Source organism: Mesoplodon densirostris, chromosome 5 (genome assembly GCF_025265405.1).
Source record: "Mesoplodon densirostris isolate mMesDen1 chromosome 5, mMesDen1 primary haplotype, whole genome shotgun sequence".
In the NCBI taxonomy this organism is placed as follows: domain Eukaryota; kingdom Metazoa; phylum Chordata; class Mammalia; order Artiodactyla; family Ziphiidae; genus Mesoplodon; species Mesoplodon densirostris.
The window spans coordinates 151,464,137-151,478,700 of record NC_082665.1 but is presented as its reverse complement, the minus strand read 5'-3'; the positions used below and the strand labels follow the sequence as shown (position 1 = coordinate 151,478,700).

At 45.5% G+C, this 14,564-nt stretch overlaps 1 protein-coding gene across 1 annotated transcript in view; it reads left to right on the top strand.

Moving 5' to 3' along the window:
- Window positions 1–14,564, top strand: part of EPHB1 (EPH receptor B1) — a 298,646-nt gene that overhangs the window by 51,557 nt on the left and 232,525 nt on the right. The gene's annotated exons all lie outside the window — the stretch shown is intronic.

Sequence of the window (14,564 nt, the reverse complement as noted above, 5' to 3'; positions counted from 1 at the left end):
TGTGGTTTGAGGTTATTCTGCCTGCTGCTGCTAAGCCATAACCCTGTATCATCTTGGAGGGTAGATATTTCATCTGGCAAAGTCCTCGGGGGTGAAGGGATTGAGAACCTCTCTGAGAGAGGAGCAGACAAAGAGATGGCTTCCTGGAAATTCAAAGCACTTTATCCATGAGCTCCAAGGGTTCCTCCCCTCAACACTGGAGCAAGGAGATAAGCACAGGACCTGCAGGATATGGGACCTCATGGGGTCATCCTTGTCCTGCCGAGGCATTCCTGGCATATTAGGATCTCCTGGAACACATGTTGACTAACTGCTTCATTCTTGGTAGTCAAAGGTGGACCCAAGGGAGCCTTGTTACCTTATTTCCCACATGGTGGTCCCTTCACCAGCACTCCAGCCACACCAGATTTTGCATTAAATTTTCAGGAGCCATCATGCCTGTACCAGTCAGCATAGGCTGGGTTATATTGCAGTAACAAATACCAACCCCCCCACAAGTCTTAGTGGCTTAAAACAACACCTGTTTATTCCCCCTTCATAGTGTATGTTCATCATGGGTTGGCAAGGGCTGTGTTTCATGCCATTGAAAGTCATCTGTGAGAGGGAAAGGGGACTCTGGTGGGTCTTGCATTGACAATTATGCCCTGGCTTAGAAGTGACACATGTCACTTCCATTTACAACCCAGTGACCAGAACTACACCTGTGGCCTCACCACCACCACCCCACCCCCAAAAGGACCAGGAAGCACAATCTCACCATGTACCTGCAACACAGAGAGCTGGAAAACACGACAAATTGCATTGATTGCTACGTAAATACCACAATGGTCTCCTCGAATCATTATCTTTGCCCTCTCTTCACGATATCCTTTCCCTCTTCTTCACATTTGCATTCATGCCTGCATTCCTGCATGCAACCATCCATCTGCCCATCTAATGTTTAGTGAGCACCTGTCCTGTGCCAGCTATGGCTCCAGGTGCTAAGCATATGGAGATGAAAAGGTTCCCTGGAGAAGTGCCTAGTCTTAACTGGGGTTGTTCAAAATCTATCCAACTTTTTCAGGCTGTAGCAGAGTTGAGGTTTAAATCTGGGCCAAGTCCAAGTTTGTACTCTTTGATGGCTACATCACACTTATTTTTAATGCTCATGCAATCTTTTTCTCTGAATCAGAGACCTGGAAACAACAAAGATTATTTTCCTGCAGTTGTACTATGAGCACTTAAAAGGATCATTTCCAGTGATTTCTGATCATTCGAGTCCTTTTTGATGAACGAATGAAGGAGGGAGAAAGGGAGGGAGGGAAAGAAGAAAGGAAGTGAAGAAGGAAAGAGGGAAGAAAGGAACAAAGGAGGGGGAGGGGTTGATGCTCTTGACACAGAGTGAAAGTCTTGCCTGTGAGGTGGCGTGGCTCTCTGGGCTGCAGGCAGGCGAAGGCAGCGCGGACCCTTTCGGAGGGTGTCCTGCAAGTCGGCAGTGCTGCTTTTATAACCGGATCATCACTGATCAACAGCTCTGTCCATCAGCCTCCCAGTTCCGTGCCTTGGCGCGTCTCTTTACCGCTGAAGAGGATCACCAGTCTACCACGTCTAAACTGACTACAATTAAATACACAGATGTATTCCTCCTCACTCGGCTGCTGGAAAGGAAATATTTTTGAAAAATATGAAACTCAGTATCACAGCTTGGAGAAACTGGAGGAAGGAAGAAAGGGCTACAAAGGAGGCATTAAACAGAATTTTTAAAGGTCACTCTGATTTTGTGTGTTACTTTCCAAAGCGATATTTTGAGATTAAAAAAAAAAAAACCTGCGAATATAACAATTATGGCTCTCCTCCATCCTCTGCAGTTAAATAATAGTTTACATGGGAATCAACAGCGGTTGGTGAGGCCTGAAAGCATCGGCCTTTCTGCAGCTTGGCACTGTGTGCTAGGTCCAATTTGTTTTCCACGATTGCTCAGGCTTTATCAAAAGAACAATCTGCAGTCCTGGGCTGCTCTCATCTGGTGCCGGAGCCTTACACTGTGTCCTATATATTGATACAAGGCCTGAGTTAACCTAGATTTTTCTAATGCAGCTTGTTGGCATTTAATAAAAAGGCCCCCCTTAGTGTCTTTCAGACTCCAACCTCGAGGGTCAAATTGCTTTCTTCCGTGTTCACTCCTTCGTGTGTGTGTACCCCTGTGCATGTGCCCCTGTATAAGTGTGTGCACCCCTTTGTATACTGTGCGTGTGCACGCACGCCCATGTGTGACCATGCATACACTAGTGACTACTGTGTTGGCAGCTTGTGGCTTGGAGATGATGTGTGGGCACTAATTTCATTTGCTCTTTAGCAATTAACCACTTGCAGGTGCAGCTAATTGTGAGCACAGTTCTGCGTGTGTGACTAATTGCAGGTGTCAAGTGCTCACCTCTTGAGTTCCCTTCATGGCTCAGTGGGGCTCAGCGCCAAAGCCCCCTCACCGTCTGGGTTCAGGCACCTCCTCCGGCCAGAGCATCTCCTTGGGAGAGGGTCACAAGGGGAGAGGTGGGAAAGCTGCTTCAGAGCAAGAAGGGGAAGTGGGGGTGAAAGGCAGAGTTCCTGGGAGCCTCTTCAGAGTCGGAAGCTGAGCCGGTGAGCTGCTTCCCCGCCGTACCACCCATGCCACGTGGAGGATTAGCTCTGTCTGGACGGCAGAACCTCCACGTCTGGGGCCTGGCATCTCCTCTGTGAAGGACTTTGGTTTTCTGAATGGCCTGCAGAGGGTGGCTCCCTCTCCTGGACCCTTTGCCCAGGCAGTGACCCAAACCCTCAGGGACAGAGGTGGCGGATGGAAGTCTGGACAAGTGTTCTGGAAGCTGGGGCGCTTCCGCAGCATCACCCCACGCACTGTGTAACAGCTTCACCCTTGGCCTTAGCAGCTCATCTGCAAAGTGGGAGTGACCCCCTCCCTCACCTTCCTGGTGGGCCCCCAGGGTGTCCTGAGGGTTAGGCGACTGTGATTTCAGTTGTGGACTTGCCTGGTGAAGAACACATTCTGTGCCCTGCAAGGGAGCAAGTGACTCTTGGGTGGCCATGGGCAGTTTCTTACCTGTAATGTGTTCATGGTAAAAATCTCCAAAGGGGTCAAGGGGCTGAAGAAGCAGGAGCGAGAGCAGAACTCTTGGCCCTGAGCTCTACGCCCTGCGTCTGAGCCCCTGTCTCACCACCAGTTGAAAGTGAGGGCCTGAGAGCAGCCTGAGATGACCCTCCTCAGGACATGGGTGGTCCTCCCAGTGGGGGCCCTGTGAGCGCCCTGCACCTGGGCCTCCTTCCCCTACCCACCGAGGCACACCTACCTTGATGACAGTGGCCCTGACCATGGCCTTCAGAGAGCTCCTCTCCACAGCTCAGGCCTGGGTGGCATGGGGCTTCAGGGAGTGGAGAACTGGGACAAGGCAGAGCCCCAGGGAAGAATGAAGGCCAGGAGGTGGCCAGGACAGTGCCACGCGGCGAGCAAGCACAAGGTGGAGTATTAAGCTCTCCAAGAGGCCGCTCTGGAAAGTCTGGGGAGATTGGCTGCTTCCAGGCAGTGGAGAGGGAAGGGCCCTTGCCCTGGGAGCTCCAGAGAGTTCGGAGTGCCCAGCCTAAGGGTGTGCATGGAGCCCCTCTTGCCATGTGAAAGGTGTCACTGCAGGTCCAGACATGCGTTCCTGGGGTGAAGGGGCTAAGGGAGTCGTGGGGAGAAAGCCTCAGAGAGTGACAGCTCAGTGTCCTAGGAGTGAGGTGTGCTAGAAGAGGCCAAAGAGCAGTGTGCGAGGGAGGGGCCTGAGGCCAGGGGAGAGATGGGGTGGCACAGGGAGAGAACAGTCATGTCATACTCTACCTTGTGGCCAGGGTCGGGGAGCTAGGGTGGCCTCAATGGAAGGGCATGGAGCCTGGCAGAGACCTCGTGAAATTTGTGATTCCCAGAGTTTACTCCACAGGGAAGCTGGACCAGGAGGTACCATCACCCTGGTGTCACATTTTCAGCTGAGTCCTTTTCATTGCATGATTAAACCTGGCTTCCCAGTCCTGACCCTTGGGTTTCCACTCTGGGCCACTTTCGGTAACTACCCTACAAGACTTAGCTCGACCCTGGGACCCTCGGCCTGCCCCTTGGAGGGATTCAATGGCGTGCACCGGAGCAGTTAAAGATGGCTTTCTGTAGGGAATGAGTTGACTGGTTCATTTTGCCTTATTTCTGCAGAGATTCTGATTCCTTGAAACAGAGATGAGGACTTTTCCATCTACTTTACCACTTGCTACTTGTGCTTCAGATTTCTTGTCTATAAAATGTGATAATATATTTTTTTAATTTTTATTTTATATTGGAGCATAGTTGTCGTGTTAGTTTCAGGTGTACAGCAAAGTGATTCAGTTATACATATACATGTATCTATTCTTTTTCAAATTCTTTTCCCATTTAGGTCCTTACAGAATATTGAGCAGAGTTCCCTGTGCTATACAGTAGGTCCTTGTTGGTTATCTATTTCAAATATAGTAGTGTGTACATGTCAATCCCAATCTCCTAATTTATCCCTCCCCCCAACTTTCCCCTTCGTTTATCTTAAGTTTGTTTTCTATGTCTGTGAGTCTGTTTCTATTTTGTAAGTAAGTTCATTTGTTTCATTTTTTTTCCAGTTTCCACGTATAAGCGATATCATATGATATTTGTCTTTCTCTGTCTCACTTACTTCACTCAGTATGATCATCTCCAGGTCCATCCATGTTGCTGCAAATGACACTATTTCATTCTTAAAATGGGATAATATTAGAGCCTATCTGTTAGGGTTGTAGGGAGGATTAAATGAGATGAGTAAAATGTTCATCATTTTAGGTAGAACAGAGCAAACCCACACAAAATGTTAGTACTCAGGTTAGTCATGTTGTTATTACTGTTCTTCCTTTTACTTTACTGAGACTACTTTCTTCCCAGAACACCTGCCCCTCACCCAGGATGGCTTAGTCAGTGTTGCCTGTTGGCTTTGGCTGCCAAGCCCCCATAATTCTGAGATCAGTGTGGTCTGAGCCTGAGTTATTGGCCTGGTCATGAGAGCCAATGGCCATGTGGTCGCTGGGCCATGTCTGGCTAGGAGTCATGCATGGTTCCAGCCAAGCAGATGTGCTCGCCCAGATCATGGCCCTTGGACAAGGGGTTTCACTCGCAACAACTCGGGGGTGAGGCACAAATAAAGACTTTATTTCACCCATTGCTTTAGATCATAAACTCAAGCTTCACACAATCAGTTCAGGATGTGATCATTCAAATGCCGACTCCTCAGCTTCATCCCAAGATCCTGGGGAGTGACCGTGTTCCAGATAATTAAAGAATGTGAGTGCTGGGAGGATCCCTTATGATTATTCCACGAAACCATCTTTTTCCTTTGAGAAAAGTGGTGACAGAGTGTTCAGGAAATTTAGCCAGAGTTCAGCTGACTTGGGGTGATTTATCTTTTAGTTGGTTCCTTTTAACTCATTCCTGTCAGATGCAGTGCAGCTTAAATGAGGCTTTCTTTGTTGCCAATACTCACCAAGAAGCCTGTGAGTTGATAAGTGTCTGTGTGCCTGGCAGTTAGCAACCTGGCCAATGTGTGGCTGATTCTGAACGTTAACCTGAGGGACCGGCTGAGGTTCAGCATCAGCCAGGGCACTTGGAAACCAAGTGAAGTCATGACCCAACTTATCCATCTGGAAAGTGGGGGCCTGGGACAGAGAACTCTAATTTTTCAGTTCATGTTGTACCACAGTCCAGCCCATGGATTCCAGACTTTTGGACCCAAAATGATCCCCAAAATACAGGTTACTAATATAAGCTCTCCATGAAGGATATTAAAAGACACACACACACACACACACACACACACACACACACTGCCTGAACAAAAACAAGAGAGCCACTTTCCATCACGGAGCATCATTTCTTAAAGAAGGTCAGTTTAGCACCAGAAAAGGGACAAAGAAGGATCCTTTTTTTTCAGTGTAATGTGTTTGTCATCACAGTCCTTGAACAGCCTAACTATATGTTTTCCAAAAAGGGGAGGGGGACATAATCTCAGAATTTAAACACTTAAGAATTTAATCTTCATGAAAATTTCATCTTTGTGAAAATCTCACTACATTACATATATCTCTCTCGTGTTCACACATCTCTTTCACCTTTGCCTGATCCAGGTGTGGCAATAACTGATCTAATCTGCTCTAGAGGTGAAGGACATTCCCCTTCTTATCTTGTACAACTCAACAAGACACTCACCTAGAGAGAACTGTGAAAGACTGGACACTCGCTATTTTTCAAACATTAGTCTATGATGACTCAATATTTTGATAACAATATCAATAGTAATTGCTAACACTTATTAAGCATGTAGTACATGCAGGCACGGTCCTACCTAAGTGCATCACATGCATTAACTCATCTAATCATCCCCACAACTGTTAGGGACTGGATTGCATCCCCACAAAATTCTAGTGTTGAAGCTCTAACCTCCATTGTGACAGGATTTGGAGGCAGGGCCTTTAACAAGGTGAGGAAAGTTAAATAAGTCATAAGGGTGGGGCTCTCACAAGAAGAGGAAGGAACACCAGAGCTCTCGCTCCACATAGGCACAGAGAAAAGGCCACCTGAGGACACAGTAAGAAGGTGCCATCTGCAAGCTGAGCAGAGAGATCTCACCAGAAACCAACCCTGCTGGCACCTTAACTTAGACTTCCAGCCTCCAGAACTGTGAGAAAACAAATGTCTGATGTTTAGGCGACCAGTCTGTGGTATTCTTATGTCAGCCCAGGCACACGAATACAATAGCAACCCTTTGGGGTATGTACTTTTGTCAACTCCTTTTTGCCAAGGAAGACCTTAAATCCCGGAATTGTGACCAGCTTGTCCAAGGTTGAGCAGAAATTGTGGTGCTTGGCCTTGTTCCAGAGTCCAAGGTGGTATCCATTAAGGCACCTGCCTTACACTGTGAATGGAGGGAGGCCCAAGTCTCTGCTCTTAAATCTAAGCCAGTAGGTCTGTCCCTCTGAGCCAGGGCACAAGGGCTGCCCGACAGCCCAGTGGGGCTGTTATGGTAGAAAGAGAATAAATATAAAGTCCTGAGCTCAGCTCTGGGCACAAAGTAGGCAAGGGCTCAAGAGATGCTAATGGGATCTGATGAACAAACACACAAAGAGTACATTGACATCTCTTTGTCTTCAGCTTAATGTGTGTAACCATGTTCCTAGAACAGCTTAAGTATATTTTTTTCAAAGAGGAGCAGTTAGCCTAATCAAATGAGTAAACATGAGCAGAATGAATCACCGTGAGGTTCTATAAATTGTGTCTTGAAGTGGTAACAGCCCTAATAAGAGCAACCACAGTAAATGAATGTGCCATTAGGCTGAAAACAGAACTGCTCATACCAGAAGATGCCTGCCCCTACCCCCCTTATTGCTAATGGATACTGGCTGGGGTGACCATGACAGATACGTGGTACAAGGGTTCAGGTGTCCAGATTCATGTGATTTGTACTTGTATTACTTACAGGGATTTGTGTGTACAATAATCCCTCCCCAAACACAGATTCTCTTTTTATGGAATTCTGGTATCCCTGGATTTACTTCTGTATACTTTGAGAATTTCTGTTCCAGGTTACTCAGGTTTTGAGTCACTGCTGTTGGGAATACTTTAGAAATAGAGGAATTGGCAGTAGGAGAAAAGAAGGTGAGTGCAAGGCAGAGCAGTGGGAAGTGCTCACAAAGCTGTCCTGGAGGAAGACCTGGGTGCCCTCCTATGTCCCAGTCTGCTCTGGGAAGGGTATTGTGATGTGCCTTCCCTTGGATCAGAGTTTGAGGCCAGGGGCTGAGGAACTCTGGCTGTCTCTCCCACCATGTTTGCAGGCAGGCTGAGGAATTAGACACCTACGGAGGTCTTCTGAGTCAGGGTCCAAGTAGCAGGTGACATAAGTCACATAAACAGAAAGGCTCTGAATATTTGATTAGAGGACAAGATAGGGCCATAAAAGTGAATCAGTGTGTGCATTTACTGCCCCAGAGTGAGAAAATTACAAATGCCTTTTCAAAACTGTGGAGAGGGAGATTCTGAAAGTGTTTTTAGCAAATGCGAGCTAGTAACTGGGAATTACTAATATGGAAATCATAAATTATTACTTTAATTTATACAGCATGTTATTGATATTCTTTTTGTGTCTGACATTTTTATTTTAAGAAAAGTGACTTTTTGTTTTTATTAAAGGTACACATTTCTACTAACATTTCACAGAAGAAAAAAAAAGTATAATGAGGAAAGAAAAAATGACTCAAAAAAGTCAGAAACTATAATTGTTAATGTTAGGTCAACAGCACTTGAGATATGTCTCTATAATCTATCTTCACTATAGCTAGAAAGATAGATGAAGAGTCAGAACTAATTTTAGAAAAATGTGATAACGGTAATCTTGAAAACATTAATTTTGTTTAAATGTAACTGAAGAAAAAGAAACTAATGTAAAATGGAGGAAATTGCTACATTTGATAAATGTTTCTTCACCAGAAAATATATTTCCTGAAATATTCTCTTAAGATCAAGAAAGAATATTATCAAAAAAATGTGATTTGACTCATTATTCTAAACTTCATATTTCAATTTTAAATAGTAACTATTAACCTCTTTCTGTTATAAGGTTGGCATATATATTGTATATATATTGTATTTCTTTCCCTTTCCCTGCCTCTTAATTTTCATTAATTAAAAAATTTTTTTCTTTAATATTAGAGTTTATAACAACTTCAGAATGTTTTCATTTTATTTCTATATTTAAAAGACTATAACAACTCCCAGTTGCTTCATCACAATTACTCTGTACTGAATTCATCATTTAGATTTATCTCTTGGTTGATTGAATTTCATTAGCAAGTAGCTTTTCCCCCTGGAAGGACTCTCTGTTACCTGAGGTTCTACATCTCTGAGAACATCTGCCTGCAAATGGAAGGTGGCTATAGACAGGACTGGGGCTCACCTGGGCCTCCCCTGAGAGGTGACCGGCTGAGCATTTCCTTCCCTTTGAAGTTCAGGAACTTCACCAGACTATGCCTTTGACTCTGCTGATAATTCCTTCACTTTTAGGAAATTTCTTTCTGTTGGATCTCTGAATACTGAATACCTTTTTCTTTTTCTTTTTTTTTTCTTTTTTGGCTCAGGCTTCTAATTTAGGAATACCAGTTGTCCTCCATAGATTACTTTGAGGCTTTTCTTTGCTCAGCACTTATTTTTTATGTATTTACTCTGTCAGTAGTTCAGTCTTAAACTGTATCAATTCTGTAGCCTTTTCTGCTTTAGTTATTTGCTTTATAATGTTACTTTCATCCATAACTTGTGTCTTTAACTCTGCCATCTCCCTTTCTAACTGTTTTCAGTTGTTTTATCGTCTGGTTTTGAGCTTGTGTTATTGAGTTCTTCTGGAAATGGATCCTTATGGATACTTTTCTTCTAGTTCTTGGACTGTATTTTCTTCCATACTGAGTTCTTTTCCTGTTTTCTTTTCATGCTGTGTTTCTATATTTATTTCCTATTTTTTACACAATTGGTAATGAGTTTGCATATTTGCCTTGCCCTTCATTTCTTTTCATATAGTTCACACTCCCCAAGGGCAGCTCTGGGCAGACCTCTTGTTTCTCTTCCCCACTTGACTTTCTGTGCACTTGGCCTTAGGCCCGTTTGTCTTCACACCTGAGCCACAGTTTAAGCGCTTGGTTATTCCTCCCTCCACCTTTCTGTCCCTGTGGGAGGAGGAAAGCTCAGCCAGGTCTGTGCACCGTCTTTGATAGAGGCACAATATCTACTCTCTATCGGTGCTTCTAACTAGGGTTGGTCTTCCTCAGCTTTGGAGTGGTGGGTAAAACCTTGGTACCCTGTTTCAGGGTGGAGCCCTGAAGCTTCTCCTTCTGTAAGGGTATTAGCCCTGAAAAGAAAAAAAAATTAAATATCCTTTTAGCCTATTCCTTACTAACCTACACATGAGGAGGTCTGGAGAGAATTCTCAGAACTCTAACTCACCAGTTGCACTGAACTGGCCCCAGAGACCTGCGTGGTCTGCCTGACTCACCCCTCGCCCCTGTGCAAACCGCCTTCACCCTTGCTGACCACCCCTCCTGCTGGCCTGCCTTTGCTCCTTGCCGTGCCCCATTCTCTAAGTCAGACCTCAGCTCAGATGTCCCAACCTCAAGGAGCCCTCAGGGACCCCTCACACAGGCCATGCCTCTGCTGTACACACAGCTCTCCACTCCCATCGGTGAGAATCCCTCTTCTTCTCTGAGTCGAGGTGTGAGGTTAAACCCCCTCAGGACTTCTACTGGTGGGTAAGTCTGGAAGCCGGCTCATTTCCAGGGCTGTTTATCTTAGTTATACGTTTCTCCCCATGATTCCCTCAGCCTCCACTTTTTCTAGCTGCATTTTGGAAACTTTAATCTCAGGTCACCTGTGAGAGAAAACCGCCTGTCCTTTTTCATTTGTTTTTTTTTAAAGGTCACACAATAAATGAGCTCAATGTTGGGACCACACATGAGAGGTCTTAGAAGCCTGTGATTTATGGTGGCCTTAGAAGCCTGTGATTTATGGTGCCGGGACATTAGCACAGCACCTGAGGGCTGGTCCGGGGGATGAGGGGCGGCCCCGCAGTGAAAATGAAGGTTGGAAGCTGCTCTCGGGCCCTGGCTCCACAGAATCTCTCTTTTTGAGCTGTAAGCTTGAGGGAGCTTGGTAATGCCTTTGAGAGAGGCAGCCCCATGCAGCACGCTGGGCTCCAAACTTCCCTCTGGTTCCAGGACTACGTTGCCCAAACTTCTGGCCAGTGTTCTGGATGAAAGTTTGTTTGTGTTCTTAGTTAAATCAAGACAGACATCCCGCAAGTGTTGACTGAGCATCTACTTGGTGCCAGGCAGTGTCTGAGGCTTTGAGCACAAGCACAGAATGGTCCTGCCCCAGTGGAGGGAACTTTAGTCACACTAGGGCTGCCAAGTAAATGCCCTCCGCAGTCACTTCTTATAGGAAACAGTGTCTAGAGTCAGATGGGGACAATGTGGAGCCTTGTCCCTCCCTGTCTGCGCTGTGAGCTCCTGGAGGAAAGACCTGTCTTTTCACCCCCACCTGCAATGAGACAGTGGATGGAAGGGAACCTCACAGAACTTCTTCTTCCCTTCTCTTCCTCGAACACTCAAATCCCATCCCTCCTCACCTACATCACCCTGGCCCTGCTGTTGTGGCCCCTGAGTACCACTGTTGAGAGGTGTGCTTCCGGCCCTGTCTGGGGATTTCTGCCTCTTGTTTCTCACCCGGATTTGGAGCTGACCAGTGGGGTCACCCCTCCCTCGTTCCCCTAGGCCTTGGCCCCATGTCCGTTCCTGAAAGCCTTTCCCCAGATTGTACTTGTTCCTGACAGGCATCTCGAGGTCCAAAAGGATGCCTGCCTGGCCAGAAGGGTGCTGTCCCCTGCCCTCCATGGCCAGGGTGCCTATCTGCAGTTCTTGCTCTGACTCTTCGGAAGCTACAGCAGCATAGGCTACTGGTTGCCCTTGCTGCCAAAGCACTTGCTGGGAAGCCATCCAGCCTCATCCGGATGCCAGGCGGGTAAGACCTGGGGAAACAGATCTAATCCTGGCCTCGGAGGGGACAGCTAAATTGTCAAGCAGCACACTAATGGGGCCTGCTGACTGCACAGGTATCTCTGGGTTATAAATGCCCATCACCAGAGAGCCTCCTAAGTCACACAGAGGACAAGTTTATGATCCAGAAAATAAAGAACTAGAACAAGATCAGCTCGTGACAGGGAGCAATTGATTGGGAATGGGAGAGAGCTTGGCCTGGGAGCTCAGAACTCCATAAACCACGGAGCTCAGTGCTTCCCGAGGGGATGTGCTGACCACAGCACAGGGGGCCTGGGGAGCTGTGAGAGAGCTCTGAAGGGCTGTGCAGTGGGAACCTGGAGCACAGATGGAGCTGGGTTCCCTGCACCTCCCCAGTTGATTTCCCTCATTGCTCACAGCGTGATCTCCCTCCAGCTAAGTTCTGATCATGAGACTCTCCTGTAAAATAAAAGACTTCAGGGACTCCTCCACACCCCGCCGTTCAGGGTTCTGTGATATCCTGGGTTTGATTAGCTTTCCAGCCACATTTGATGCCTTGGGTCCTCTCAACTGTGACACACATTTTCATCTCTGGGCCTTTGTACAAGCCATTGATTCCTTTTACCTTGAAGGCCATCCTTCCCCACCTTCTGCTCATTTGGATTTCTGTCACTGATGCTTCAGGTTTTAGTCCAGATGCCGCTTCTTCCATGAAGCCCTCCAGGTTTAGGTGGCCCTTCCATATGCAGTCTGTGCATACTCTGTCATAGGACTTTTCAAAGAATAACGTTTTTGCATTTTTCTCTGCTTGCTTGTCCATCTCCCCACCAAAACCTTGGCTGGGCAGGGGGGTTGGACAAGGATAGTTTCTTATTTATCATTTTATCCCTAGGGAATGGTGCAGTGTCTAGCACATGGAGGATATTTGTTGAACAAATGAATGAATGAATAAATAAATGAATGATATAAAAATAAATGAAATAACGTGACAAAGTGGGGAAAAATGTTGGCCCTCCTGGGACATCCTCTCTCCCTGTCTGCCTTGCTTCTTACGCCTCTACAGCAGTCTTCTGAGGCTTCAGAGATACAGTCATCACAGGATCTTAAGCTGTGTCTTCAACTACTGCTGTTTCTTGCCTGGGAATGTGCTTGCTGCTTACAGTCCTTTCAGACTTCTCAGTCACCTTCTTCCAGGAAGGCCTCCCTGAGTCTCTTGTGGGCCTCCCCCAACCTCTGGCGTTCACATTGCTCTTTGCATAGCTATGTCTTAGCCTGTATCTTGTTGCATTTTCGTTGTATATTTTTTGTCCCATATTTAAATTTTTTTAAATTTTGAGATAATTATAGATTCTTACGCACTTGTAAGAAATGATACAGAGAGACCCATGTGCCCTTCATCCAGTTCCCCCAAGTGGTAACATTTTGCATAACTATAGTGCAATATCACAATGAGGAGGTTGACACTGATACAATCCATTGACCTTATTCAGACTTCACCAGTTTTACATGCACTCACTGTGTGCGTGTGTGTGTGTGTGTGTGTGTGATTAGATCTATTCATTTTAATCACACGTATAGAATTGTATGACCATCACCATAGTCAATATGCAGAGAGTTTATCACAGGCGTCCCTAGAGATACCCTTTTAGAACCATAGCCAACTCCTTTTCTCTTCTTCCTGCATCACTGGCAACCAACCTGGTCTCCATCCTTATAATTTTGTCTTTTCAAGAATGCCATATAAATGGAATTATGTAGTATGTAACCTTTAGAGACTGGCTTTTTTTTTCACTCAGCATTATTCCATTGAGATTCATCCAAGTTGTGTGTATCAGATATTTCTTTTCATTGCTGATTAGTGTTCCATGGTATTGATGTACAGTCAGCTCTCCGTATCTATGGATTCCACATATGGAGGTTCAGCTATTTATGGATCAAAAATATTTGGAAAAAAATTCCAGAAAGTTCCCAAAAGAAAAACTCGAATTTTCCATGTACCAGTAACTATTTACATAACATTTACATCGTATTAGGTATTATAAGTAACTAGAGATAATTTGAAGTATATAAGAGGATGTGTGTAGGTTATATGCAAATACTAGGCCATTTTATATAAGGGACTTGAGCATCCACACATTTTTCTATCCTTGGTGGTCCTGGAACCAATCCTCTGAGGGTTGACCATACTGTAGTTTATTTAACCATTCACCCGTTAAGAGAGATCTGGTTTTTTTCCAGTTTTGGGCAATTATGAACAAAGCTGCTGTGAACATTCATGTACGGGTTTTTGTGTAAACATAAGTTTTCATTTTTCTACAGGTGGCCGACAAGCACATGAAAAGGTGCTCGACATCATTAGCCATTAGGGACATACCAATAAAAACCACAATGAGGGCTTCCCTGGTGGCGCAGTGGTTGAGAGTCCACCTGCTGATGCAGGGGACACGGGTTTGTGCCCCGGTCCGGGAAGATCCCACATGCCACGGAGCGGCTGGGTCCATGAGCCATGGCTGCTGAGCCTGCGTGTCCGGAGCCTGTGTTCCGCAATGGGAGTGGCCACAATGGTGAGAGGCCTGTGTACTGCAAAAAACAAAAACAAACAAACAAAAAAACACAATGAGATATCACTATACACCTCTCAAAATAGCTAAAATTAAAAATAATGACAACACCAAATGCTGGCAAGGATGTGGAGAAACTGCATCATACGTTGCCAGGGGGAATGGAGAATGGTACAGTCACTCTGGCAAAGAATATCACAGTTTCTTACAAAACTATGCACGTGCTTATCATATGACCCAGCAATTGCACTCTTGGGCATTTTAACTGTATATTAAAGCAAGTTTGAAAAAATACATAATTCATATCCATAATAAAAAAGTAGAAATACAAATAAACATAAAGGAAATAATCTCCTGTAATCTTGCCATAACTACTTGACATACCTACTGCTAATATTTTGATGT